At 42.3% G+C, this 12,567-nt stretch overlaps 8 non-coding genes across 8 annotated transcripts; all 8 read left to right on the top strand.

The window, feature by feature from the left end:
• The first annotated feature begins 156 nt into the window (after window positions 1–156).
• Window positions 157–228, top strand: trnap-ugg (transfer RNA proline (anticodon UGG)). Its single transcript has one exon. It is a non-coding gene; the product is annotated as a tRNA-Pro (tRNA).
• A 1,338-nt stretch (window positions 229–1,566) lies between these two features.
• On the top strand, window positions 1,567–1,638 carry trnap-ugg (transfer RNA proline (anticodon UGG)). The gene has a single exon. It is a non-coding gene; the product is annotated as a tRNA-Pro (tRNA).
• A 1,338-nt stretch (window positions 1,639–2,976) lies between these two features.
• On the top strand, window positions 2,977–3,048 carry trnap-ugg (transfer RNA proline (anticodon UGG)). Its single transcript has one exon. It is a non-coding gene; the product is annotated as a tRNA-Pro (tRNA).
• A 1,338-nt stretch (window positions 3,049–4,386) lies between these two features.
• Window positions 4,387–4,458, top strand: trnap-ugg (transfer RNA proline (anticodon UGG)). Its single transcript has one exon. It is a non-coding gene; the product is annotated as a tRNA-Pro (tRNA).
• A 1,338-nt stretch (window positions 4,459–5,796) lies between these two features.
• Window positions 5,797–5,868, top strand: trnap-ugg (transfer RNA proline (anticodon UGG)). The gene has a single exon. It is a non-coding gene; the product is annotated as a tRNA-Pro (tRNA).
• A 1,338-nt stretch (window positions 5,869–7,206) lies between these two features.
• Window positions 7,207–7,278, top strand: trnap-ugg (transfer RNA proline (anticodon UGG)). Its single transcript has one exon. It is a non-coding gene; the product is annotated as a tRNA-Pro (tRNA).
• A 1,338-nt stretch (window positions 7,279–8,616) lies between these two features.
• Window positions 8,617–8,688, top strand: trnap-ugg (transfer RNA proline (anticodon UGG)). The gene has a single exon. It is a non-coding gene; the product is annotated as a tRNA-Pro (tRNA).
• Window positions 8,689–11,436: 2,748 nt separating this feature from the next.
• Window positions 11,437–11,508, top strand: trnap-ugg (transfer RNA proline (anticodon UGG)). The gene has a single exon. It is a non-coding gene; the product is annotated as a tRNA-Pro (tRNA).
• Window positions 11,509–12,567: the final 1,059 nt, after the last annotated feature.

Here is a 12,567-nt window from a genome sequence, read left to right as displayed (position 1 = left end):
ACTGAAGCCTGGTCAACAGTTTGGAAGACTGCTATGCTCACAAGTATAGCACAAACACTCACATGAGGTTCAATCTATCCAAGCACCATGGACAAGAACAATTGATATCCTCATTGTAATTGCCGCAGAAAGCAAAACAATTTTATTCTTGTCTAAGGCTCGTTGGTCTAGGGGTATGATTCTCGCTTTGGGTGCGAGAGGTCCCGGGTTCAAATCCCGGATGAGCCCTTTTTCAGATCTTTTAACAAGCTCAGACAGGCAGATCTCTGGCCACTGGTTGCAAACAGCCACCTCTTGGGCGCAGGACGAGGTGGCTGAATGGTTTAGGCGATGGACTGCGTATCTATTGTGATATTCACTAGTTGGCTCAATATCGCACTTCATTTAGAAAACCTGCAAAAACTAAGAGCAAAACTGACTTCCACTAACAAGGACACTGATTGCAATGTAATACACTTGAAATGACACCCAGCCCCTAAAACTAGTGAATATCTCATGCTCTGCATTGGCTGGGAATCGAACCCTGGTCAACTGCTTGGAAGGCAGCTATGCTCACCACTATACCACCAATGCTATGTGAAGCTTTTAAGCAACATGGAGACATCGATTCATATCCTGACAGTCATTTTTGTGGAAAGTGAAAATTCTTTGACCAAACGGATCGTTGGTATAGTTGTACTATTATGGCTTAGGGTGCGAGAGGTCCCTGGTTAAAAAATCTATCATTTTAATCAGTACCTGTTACCTTCAGATTAGTCCCGTGACACTTGTGGAAAACGTAGGGCAAAACGGAGAACATTGTGACAAGTGGGGTCACATTAGTTTGTAGCCCAAAGATTTTGGATTCTACAAACAGATGTTTGCACATAGAGGGTTTCGACTTCAGACGAGTCCCCTGACACTTGTGGGGGGCGTAGAGACAAATTGAGAACACCACCGTGTTCGCGAGGGTCTCCCCTTTCCAGGGAGTGGTCATACGATGTTGTAGGTCAAACGGTTCAGATGCTACAGATGTTTTTGTGAGAATACCGATTATTGGTATGTCTCATGGTTTGACAAACACCGCTCTAGCTCCACCACCATTTATTGCAGATGTGGAGTTGTAACATAAACAGTTACGGAGGCTTGAGACAGATACGACGCGTTTCAATCTCTCTAGTTGAAAACTGATCGATTTGAATGGGTATTTTTTACGTTCGTTTACTTTGATTCACGTACTGATGCATCAATCGACTCAAAATAAATGAGCTCCATTCTTTTTTAAGTTTTATTTTTTCATTTTCTCTTTTAAAATATTAATTGACCTCATTTTGCTCAATATTCATTTGTCAACACTCATCATCAGTTTGCTGTCGCGGCTTAAGAAGACAGAATGTGAAAGACACAGCAGATGAAATACAAAAGATTTGAACTGAAGCCTGGTCAACAGTTTGGAAGACTGCTATGCTCACAAGTATAGCACAAACACTCACATGAGGTTCAATCTATCCAAGCACCATGGACAAGAACAATTGATATCCTCATTGTAATTGCCGCAGAAAGCAAAACAATTTTATTCTTGTCTAAGGCTCGTTGGTCTAGGGGTATGATTCTCGCTTTGGATGCGAGAGGTCCCGGGTTCAAATCCCGGATGAGCCCTTTTTCAGATCTTTTAACAAGCTCAGACAGGCAGATCTCTGGCCACTGGTTGCAAACAGCCACCTCTTGGGCGCAGGACGAGGTGGCTGAATGGTTTAGGCGATGGACTGCGTATCTATTGTGATATTCACTAGTTGGCTCAATATCGCACTTCATTTAGAAAACCTGCAAAAACTAAGAGCAAATCTGACTTCCACTAACAAGGACATTGATTCCAATGTAATACACTTGAAATGACACCCAGCCCCTAAACCTAGTGAATATCTCATGCTCTGCATTGGCTGGGAATCGAACCCTGGTCAACGGCTTGGAAGGCAGCTATGCTCACCACTATACCACCAATGCTATGTGAAGCTCTTAAGCAACATGGAGACATCGATTCATATCCTGACCGTCATTTTTGTGGAAAGTGAAAATTCTTTGACCAAACGGATCGTTGGTATAGTTGTACTATTATGGCTTAGGGTGCGAGAGGTCCCTGGTTAAAAAATCTATCATTTTAATCAGTACCTGTTACCTTCAGATTAGTCCCGTGACACTTGTGGAAAACGTAGGGCAAAACGGAGAACATTGTGACAAGTGGGGTCACATTAGTTTGTAGCCCAAAGATTTTGGATTCTACAAACAGATGTTTGCACATAGAGGGTTTCGACTTCAGACGAGTCCCCTGACACTTGTGGGGGGCGTAGAGACAAATTGAGAACACCACCGTGTTCGCGAGGGTCTCCCCTTTCCAGGGAGTGGTCATACGATGTTGTAGGTCAAACGGTTCAGATGCTACAGATGTTTTTGTGAGAATACCGATTATTGGTATGTCTCATGGTTTGACAAACACCGCTCTAGCTCCACCACCATTTATTGCAGATGTGGAGTTGTAACATAAACAGTTACGGAGGCTTGAGACAGATACGACGCGTTTCAATCTCTCTAGTTGAAAACTGATCGATTTGAATGGGTATTTTTTACGTTCGTTTACTTTGATTCACGTACTGATGCATCAATCGACTCAAAATAAATGAGCTCCATTCTTTTTTAAGTTTTATTTTTTCATTTTCTCTTTTAAAATATTAATTGACCTCATTTTGCTCAATATTCATTTGTCAACACTCATCATCAGTTTGCTGTCGCGGCTTAAGAAGACAGAATGTGAAAGACACAGCAGATGAAATACAAAAGATTTGAACTGAAGCCTGGTCAACAGTTTGGAAGACTGCTATGCTCACAAGTATAGCACAAACACTCACATGAGGTTCAATCTATCCAAGCACCATGGACAAGAACAATTGATATCCTCATTGTAATTGCCGCAGAAAGCAAAACAATTTTATTCTTGTCTAAGGCTCGTTGGTCTAGGGGTATGATTCTCGCTTTGGATGCGAGAGGTCCCGGGTTCAAATCCCGGATGAGCCCTTTTTCAGATCTTTTAACAAGCTCAGACAGGCAGATCTCTGGCCACTGGTTGCAAACAGCCACCTCTTGGGCGCAGGACGAGGTGGCTGAATGGTTTAGGCGATGGACTGCGTATCTATTGTGATATTCACTAGTTGGCTCAATATCGCACTTCATTTAGAAAACCTGCAAAAACTAAGAGCAAATCTGACTTCCACTAACAAGGACATTGATTCCAATGTAATACACTTGAAATGACACCCAGCCCCTAAACCTAGTGAATATCTCATGCTCTGCATTGGCTGGGAATCGAACCCTGGTCAACGGCTTGGAAGGCAGCTATGCTCACCACTATACCACCAATGCTATGTGAAGCTCTTAAGCAACATGGAGACATCGATTCATATCCTGACCGTCATTTTTGTGGAAAGTGAAAATTCTTTGACCAAACGGATCGTTGGTATAGTTGTACTATTATGGCTTAGGGTGCGAGAGGTCCCTGGTTAAAAAATCTATCATTTTAATCAGTACCTGTTACCTTCAGATTAGTCCCGTGACACTTGTGGAAAACGTAGGGCAAAACGGAGAACATTGTGACAAGTGGGGTCACATTAGTTTGTAGCCCAAAGATTTTGGATTCTACAAACAGATGTTTGCACATAGAGGGTTTCGACTTCAGACGAGTCCCCTGACACTTGTGGGGGGCGTAGAGACAAATTGAGAACACCACCGTGTTCGCGAGGGTCTCCCCTTTCCAGGGAGTGGTCATACGATGTTGTAGGTCAAACGGTTCAGATGCTACAGATGTTTTTGTGAGAATACCGATTATTGGTATGTCTCATGGTTTGACAAACACCGCTCTAGCTCCACCACCATTTATTGCAGATGTGGAGTTGTAACATAAACAGTTACGGAGGCTTGAGACAGATACGACGCGTTTCAATCTCTCTAGTTGAAAACTGATCGATTTGAATGGGTATTTTTTACGTTCGTTTACTTTGATTCACGTACTGATGCATCAATCGACTCAAAATAAATGAGCTCCATTCTTTTTTAAGTTTTATTTTTTCATTTTCTCTTTTAAAATATTAATTGACCTCATTTTGCTCAATATTCATTTGTCAACACTCATCATCAGTTTGCTGTCGCGGCTTAAGAAGACAGAATGTGAAAGACACAGCAGATGAAATACAAAAGATTTGAACTGAAGCCTGGTCAACAGTTTGGAAGACTGCTATGCTCACAAGTATAGCACAAACACTCACATGAGGTTCAATCTATCCAAGCACCATGGACAAGAACAATTGATATCCTCATTGTAATTGCCGCAGAAAGCAAAACAATTTTATTCTTGTCTAAGGCTCGTTGGTCTAGGGGTATGATTCTCGCTTTGGATGCGAGAGGTCCCGGGTTCAAATCCCGGATGAGCCCTTTTTCAGATCTTTTAACAAGCTCAGACAGGCAGATCTCTGGCCACTGGTTGCAAACAGCCACCTCTTGGGCGCAGGACGAGGTGGCTGAATGGTTTAGGCGATGGACTGCGTATCTATTGTGATATTCACTAGTTGGCTCAATATCGCACTTCATTTAGAAAACCTGCAAAAACTAAGAGCAAATCTGACTTCCACTAACAAGGACATTGATTCCAATGTAATACACTTGAAATGACACCCAGCCCCTAAACCTAGTGAATATCTCATGCTCTGCATTGGCTGGGAATCGAACCCTGGTCAACGGCTTGGAAGGCAGCTATGCTCACCACTATACCACCAATGCTATGTGAAGCTCTTAAGCAACATGGAGACATCGATTCATATCCTGACCGTCATTTTTGTGGAAAGTGAAAATTCTTTGACCAAACGGATCGTTGGTATAGTTGTACTATTATGGCTTAGGGTGCGAGAGGTCCCTGGTTAAAAAATCTATCATTTTAATCAGTACCTGTTACCTTCAGATTAGTCCCGTGACACTTGTGGAAAACGTAGGGCAAAACGGAGAACATTGTGACAAGTGGGGTCACATTAGTTTGTAGCCCAAAGATTTTGGATTCTACAAACAGATGTTTGCACATAGAGGGTTTCGACTTCAGACGAGTCCCCTGACACTTGTGGGGGGCGTAGAGACAAATTGAGAACACCACCGTGTTCGCGAGGGTCTCCCCTTTCCAGGGAGTGGTCATACGATGTTGTAGGTCAAACGGTTCAGATGCTACAGATGTTTTTGTGAGAATACCGATTATTGGTATGTCTCATGGTTTGACAAACACCGCTCTAGCTCCACCACCATTTATTGCAGATGTGGAGTTGTAACATAAACAGTTACGGAGGCTTGAGACAGATACGACGCGTTTCAATCTCTCTAGTTGAAAACTGATCGATTTGAATGGGTATTTTTTACGTTCGTTTACTTTGATTCACGTACTGATGCATCAATCGACTCAAAATAAATGAGCTCCATTCTTTTTTAAGTTTTATTTTTTCATTTTCTCTTTTAAAATATTAATTGACCTCATTTTGCTCAATATTCATTTGTCAACACTCATCATCAGTTTGCTGTCGCGGCTTAAGAAGACAGAATGTGAAAGACACAGCAGATGAAATACAAAAGATTTGAACTGAAGCCTGGTCAACAGTTTGGAAGACTGCTATGCTCACAAGTATAGCACAAACACTCACATGAGGTTCAATCTATCCAAGCACCATGGACAAGAACAATTGATATCCTCATTGTAATTGCCGCAGAAAGCAAAACAATTTTATTCTTGTCTAAGGCTCGTTGGTCTAGGGGTATGATTCTCGCTTTGGGTGCGAGAGGTCCCGGGTTCAAATCCCGGATGAGCCCTTTTTCAGATCTTTTAACAAGCTCAGACAGGCAGATCTCTGGCCACTGGTTGCAAACAGCCACCTCTTGGGCGCAGGACGAGGTGGCTGAATGGTTTAGGCGATGGACTGCGTATCTATTGTGATATTCACTAGTTGGCTCAATATCGCACTTCATTTAGAAAACCTGCAAAAACTAAGAGCAAATCTGACTTCCACTAACAAGGACACTGATTGCAATGTAATACACTTGAAATGACACCCAGCCCCTAAAACTAGTGAATATCTCATGCTCTGCATTGGCTGGGAATCGAACCCTGGTCAACTGCTTGGAAGGCAGCTATGCTCACCACTATACCACCAATGCTATGTGAAGCTTTTAAGCAACATGGAGACATCGATTCATATCCTGACAGTCATTTTTGTGGAAAGTGAAAATTCTTTGACCAAACGGATCGTTGGTATAGTTGTACTATTATGGCTTAGGGTGCGAGAGGTCCCTGGTTAAAAAATCTATCATTTTAATCAGTACCTGTTACCTTCAGATTAGTCCCGTGACACTTGTGGAAAACGTAGGGCAAAACGGAGAACATTGTGACAAGTGGGGTCACATTAGTTTGTAGCCCAAAGATTTTGGATTCTACAAACAGATGTTTGCACATAGAGGGTTTCGACTTCAGACGAGTCCCCTGACACTTGTGGGGGGCGTAGAGACAAATTGAGAACACCACCGTGTTCGCGAGGGTCTCCCCTTTCCAGGGAGTGGTCATACGATGTTGTAGGTCAAACGGTTCAGATGCTACAGATGTTTTTGTGAGAATACCGATTATTGGTATGTCTCATGGTTTGACAAACACCGCTCTAGCTCCACCACCATTTATTGCAGATGTGGAGTTGTAACATAAACAGTTACGGAGGCTTGAGACAGATACGACGCGTTTCAATCTCTCTAGTTGAAAACTGATCGATTTGAATGGGTATTTTTTACGTTCGTTTACTTTGATTCACGTACTGATGCATCAATCGACTCAAAATAAATGAGCTCCATTCTTTTTTAAGTTTTATTTTTTCATTTTCTCTTTTAAAATATTAATTGACCTCATTTTGCTCAATATTCATTTGTCAACACTCATCATCAGTTTGCTGTCGCGGCTTAAGAAGACAGAATGTGAAAGACACAGCAGATGAAATACAAAAGATTTGAACTGAAGCCTGGTCAACAGTTTGGAAGACTGCTATGCTCACAAGTATAGCACAAACACTCACATGAGGTTCAATCTATCCAAGCACCATGGACAAGAACAATTGATATCCTCATTGTAATTGCCGCAGAAAGCAAAACAATTTTATTCTTGTCTAAGGCTCGTTGGTCTAGGGGTATGATTCTCGCTTTGGATGCGAGAGGTCCCGGGTTCAAATCCCGGATGAGCCCTTTTTCAGATCTTTTAACAAGCTCAGACAGGCAGATCTCTGGCCACTGGTTGCAAACAGCCACCTCTTGGGCGCAGGACGAGGTGGCTGAATGGTTTAGGCGATGGACTGCGTATCTATTGTGATATTCACTAGTTGGCTCAATATCGCACTTCATTTAGAAAACCTGCAAAAACTAAGAGCAAATCTGACTTCCACTAACAAGGACATTGATTCCAATGTAATACACTTGAAATGACACCCAGCCCCTAAACCTAGTGAATATCTCATGCTCTGCATTGGCTGGGAATCGAACCCTGGTCAACGGCTTGGAAGGCAGCTATGCTCACCACTATACCACCAATGCTATGTGAAGCTCTTAAGCAACATGGAGACATCGATTCATATCCTGACCGTCATTTTTGTGGAAAGTGAAAATTCTTTGACCAAACGGATCGTTGGTATAGTTGTACTATTATGGCTTAGGGTGCGAGAGGTCCCTGGTTAAAAAATCTATCATTTTAATCAGTACCTGTTACCTTCAGATTAGTCCCGTGACACTTGTGGAAAACGTAGGGCAAAACGGAGAACATTGTGACAAGTGGGGTCACATTAGTTTGTAGCCCAAAGATTTTGGATTCTACAAACAGATGTTTGCACATAGAGGGTTTCGACTTCAGACGAGTCCCCTGACACTTGTGGGGGGCGTAGAGACAAATTGAGAACACCACCGTGTTCGCGAGGGTCTCCCCTTTCCAGGGAGTGGTCATACGATGTTGTAGGTCAAACGGTTCAGATGCTACAGATGTTTTTGTGAGAATACCGATTATTGGTATGTCTCATGGTTTGACAAACACCGCTCTAGCTCCACCACCATTTATTGCAGATGTGGAGTTGTAACATAAACAGTTACGGAGGCTTGAGACAGATACGACGCGTTTCAATCTCTCTAGTTGAAAACTGATCGATTTGAATGGGTATTTTTTACGTTCGTTTACTTTGATTCACGTACTGATGCATCAATCGACTCAAAATAAATGAGCTCCATTCTTTTTTAAGTTTTATTTTTTCATTTTCTCTTTTAAAATATTAATTGACCTCATTTTGCTCAATATTCATTTGTCAACACTCATCATCAGTTTGCTGTCGCGGCTTAAGAAGACAGAATGTGAAAGACACAGCAGATGAAATACAAAAGATTTGAACTGAAGCCTGGTCAACAGTTTGGAAGACTGCTATGCTCACAAGTATAGCACAAACACTCACATGAGGTTCAATCTATCCAAGCACCATGGACAAGAACAATTGATATCCTCATTGTAATTGCCGCAGAAAGCAAAACAATTTTATTCTTGTCTAAGGCTCGTTGGTCTAGGGGTATGATTCTCGCTTTGGGTGCGAGAGGTCCCGGGTTCAAATCCCGGATGAGCCCTTTTTCAGATCTTTTAACAAGCTCAGACAGGCAGATCTCTGGCCACTGGTTGCAAACAGCCACCTCTTGGGCGCAGGACGAGGTGGCTGAATGGTTTAGGCGATGGACTGCGTATCTATTGTGATATTCACTAGTTGGCTCAATATCGCACTTCATTTAGAAAACCTGCAAAAACTAAGAGCAAATCTGACTTCCACTAACAAGGACATTGATTCCAATGTAATACACTTGAAATGACACCCAGCCCCTAAACCTAGTGAATATCTCATGCTCTGCATTGGCTGGGAATCGAACCCTGGTCAACGGCTTGGAAGGCAGCTATGCTCACCACTATACCACCAATGCTATGTGAAGCTCTTAAGCAACATGGAGACATCGATTCATATCCTGACCGTCATTTTTGTGGAAAGTGAAAATTCTTTGACCAAACGGATCGTTGGTATAGTTGTACTATTATGGCTTAGGGTGCGAGAGGTCCCTGGTTAAAAAATCTATCATTTTAATCAGTACCTGTTACCTTCAGATTAGTCCCGTGACACTTGTGGAAAACGTAGGGCAAAACGGAGAACATTGTGACAAGTGGGGTCACATTAGTTTGTAGCCCAAAGATTTTGGATTCTACAAACAGATGTTTGCACATAGAGGGTTTCGACTTCAGACGAGTCCCCTGACACTTGTGGGGGGCGTAGAGACAAATTGAGAACACCACCGTGTTCGCGAGGGTCTCCCCTTTCCAGGGAGTGGTCATACGATGTTGTAGGTCAAACGGTTCAGATGCTACAGATGTTTTTGTGAGAATACCGATTATTGGTATGTCTCATGGTTTGACAAACACCGCTCTAGCTCCACCACCATTTATTGCAGATGTGGAGTTGTAACATAAACAGTTACGGAGGCTTGAGACAGATACGACGCGTTTCAATCTCTCTAGTTGAAAACTGATCGATTTGAATGGGTATTTTTTACGTTCGTTTACTTTGATTCACGTACTGATGCATCAATCGACTCAAAATAAATGAGCTCCATTCTTTTTTAAGTTTTATTTTTTCATTTTCTCTTTTAAAATATTAATTGACCTCATTTTGCTCAATATTCATTTGTCAACACTCATCATCAGTTTGCTGTCGCGGCTTAAGAAGACAGAATGTGAAAGACACAGCAGATGAAATACAAAAGATTTGAACTGAAGCCTGGTCAACAGTTTGGAAGACTGCTATGCTCACAAGTATAGCACAAACACTCACATGAGGTTCAATCTATCCAAGCACCATGGACAAGAACAATTGATATCCTCATTGTAATTGCCGCAGAAAGCAAAACAATTTTATTCTTGTCTAAGGCTCGTTGGTCTAGGGGTATGATTCTCGCTTTGGGTGCGAGAGGTCCCGGATTCAAATCCCGGATGAGCCCTTTTTCAGATCTTTTAACAAGCTCAGACAGGCAGATCTCTGGCCACTGGTTGCAAACAGCCACCTCTTGGGCGCAGGACGAGGTGGCTGAATGGTTTAGGCGATGGACTGCGTATCTATTGTGATATTCACTAGTTGGCTCAATATCGCACTTCATTTAGAAAACCTGCAAAAAATAAGAGCAAATCTGACTTCCACTAACAAGGACACTGATTGCAATGTAATACACTTGAAATGACACCCAGCCCCTAAACCTAGTGAATATCTCATGCTCTGCATTGGCTGGGAATCGAACCCTGGTCAACGGCTTGGAAGGCAGCTATGCTCACCACTATACCACCAATGCTATGTGAAGCTCTTAAGCAACATGGAGACATCGATTCATATCCTGACAGTCATTTTTGTGGAAAGTGAAAATTCTTTGACCAAACGGATCGTTGGTATAGTTGTACTATTATGGCTTAGGGTGCGAGAGGTCCCTGGTTAAAAAATCTATCATTTTAATCAGTACCTGTTACCTTCAGATTAGTCCCGTGACACTTGTGGAAAACGTAGGGCAAAACGGAGAACATTGTGACAAGTGGGGTCACATTAGTTTGTAGCCCAAAGATTTTGGATTCTACAAACAGATGTTTGCACATAGAGGGTTTCGACTTCAGACGAGTCCCCTGACACTTGTGGGGGGCGTAGGGACAAATTGAGAACACCACCGTGTTCGCGAGGGTCTCCCCTTTCCAGGGAGTGGTCATACGATGTTGTAGGTCAAACGGTTCAGATGCTACAGATGTTTTTGTGAGAATACCGATTATTGGTATGTCTCATGGTTTGACAAACACCGCTCTAGCTCCACCACCATTTATTGCAGATGTGGAGTTGTAACATAAACAGTTACGGAGGCTTGAGACAGATACGACGCGTTTCAATCTCTCTAGTTGAAAACTGATCGATTTGAATGGGTATTTTTTACGTTCGTTTACTTTGATTCACGTACTGATGCATCAATCGACTCAAAATAAATGAGCTCCATTCTTTTTTAAGTTTTATTTTTTCATTTTCTCTTTTAAAATATTAATTGACCTCATTTTGCTCAATATTCATTTGTCAACACTCATCATCAGTTTGCTGTCGCGGCTTAAGAAGACAGAATGTGAAAGACACAGCAGATGAAATACAAAAGATTTGAACTGAAGCCTGGTCAACAGTTTGGAAGACTGCTATGCTCACAAGTATAGCACAAACACTCACATGAGGTTCAATCTATCCAAGCACCATGGACAAGAACAATTGATATCCTCATTGTAATTGCCGCAGAAAGCAAAACAATTTTATTCTTGTCTAAGGCTCGTTGGTCTAGGGGTATGATTCTCGCTTTGGGTGTGAGAGGTCCCGGGTTCAAATCCCGGATGAGCCCTTTTTCAGATCTTTTAACAAGCTCAGACAGGCAGATCTCTGGCCACTGGTTGCAAACAGCCACCTCTTGGGCGCAGGACGAGGTGGCTGAATGGTTTAGGCGATGGACTGCGTATCTATTGTGATATTCACTAGTTGGCTCAATATCGCACTTCATTTAGAAAACCTGCAAAAACTAAGAGCAAATCTGACTTCCACTAACAAGGACATTGATTCCAATGTAATACACTTGAAATGACACCCAGCCCCTAAACCTAGTGAATATCTCATGCTCTGCATTGGCTGGGAATCGAACCCTGGTCAACGGCTTGGAAGGCAGCTATGCTCACCACTATACCACCAATGCTATGTGAAGCCCTTAAGCAACATGGAGACATCGATTCATATCCTGACCGTCATTTTTGTGGAAAGTGAAAATTCTTTGACCAAACGGATCGTTGGTATAGTTGTACTATTATGGCTTAGGGTGCGAGAGGTCCCTGGTTAAAAAATCTATCATTTTAATCAGTACCTGTTACCTTCAGATTAGTCCCGTGACACTTGTGGAAAACGTAGGGCAAAACGGAGAACATTGTGACAAGTGGGGTCACATTAGTTTGTAGCCCAAAGATTTTGGATTCTACAAACAGATGTTTGCACATAGAGGGTTTCGACTTCAGACGAGTCCCCTGACACTTGTGGGGGGCGTAGAGACAAATTGAGAACACCACCGTGTTCGCGAGGGTCTCCCCTTTCCAGGGAGTGGTCATACGATGTTGTAGGTCAAACGGTTCAGATGCTACAGATGTTTTTGTGAGAATACCGATTATTGGTATGTCTCATGGTTTGACAAACACCGCTCTAGCTCCACCACCATTTATTGCAGATGTGGAGTTGTAACATAAACAGTTACGGAGGCTTGAGACAGATACGACGCGTTTCAATCTCTCTAGTTGAAAACTGATCGATTTGAATGGGTATTTTTTACGTTCGTTTACTTTGATTCACGTACTGATGCATCAATCGACTCAAAATAAATGAGCTCCATTCTTTTTTAAGTTTTATTTTTTCATTTTCTCTT

This window comes from Salmo salar, unplaced genomic scaffold (assembly GCF_965601325.2).
Source record: "Salmo salar unplaced genomic scaffold, fSalSal1 ptg000588l, whole genome shotgun sequence".
Lineage (NCBI taxonomy): Eukaryota > Metazoa > Chordata > Actinopteri > Salmoniformes > Salmonidae > Salmo > Salmo salar.
Note: the sequence above shows the minus strand (reverse complement) of the source record. Positions and strands in the feature narration are given on the sequence as shown.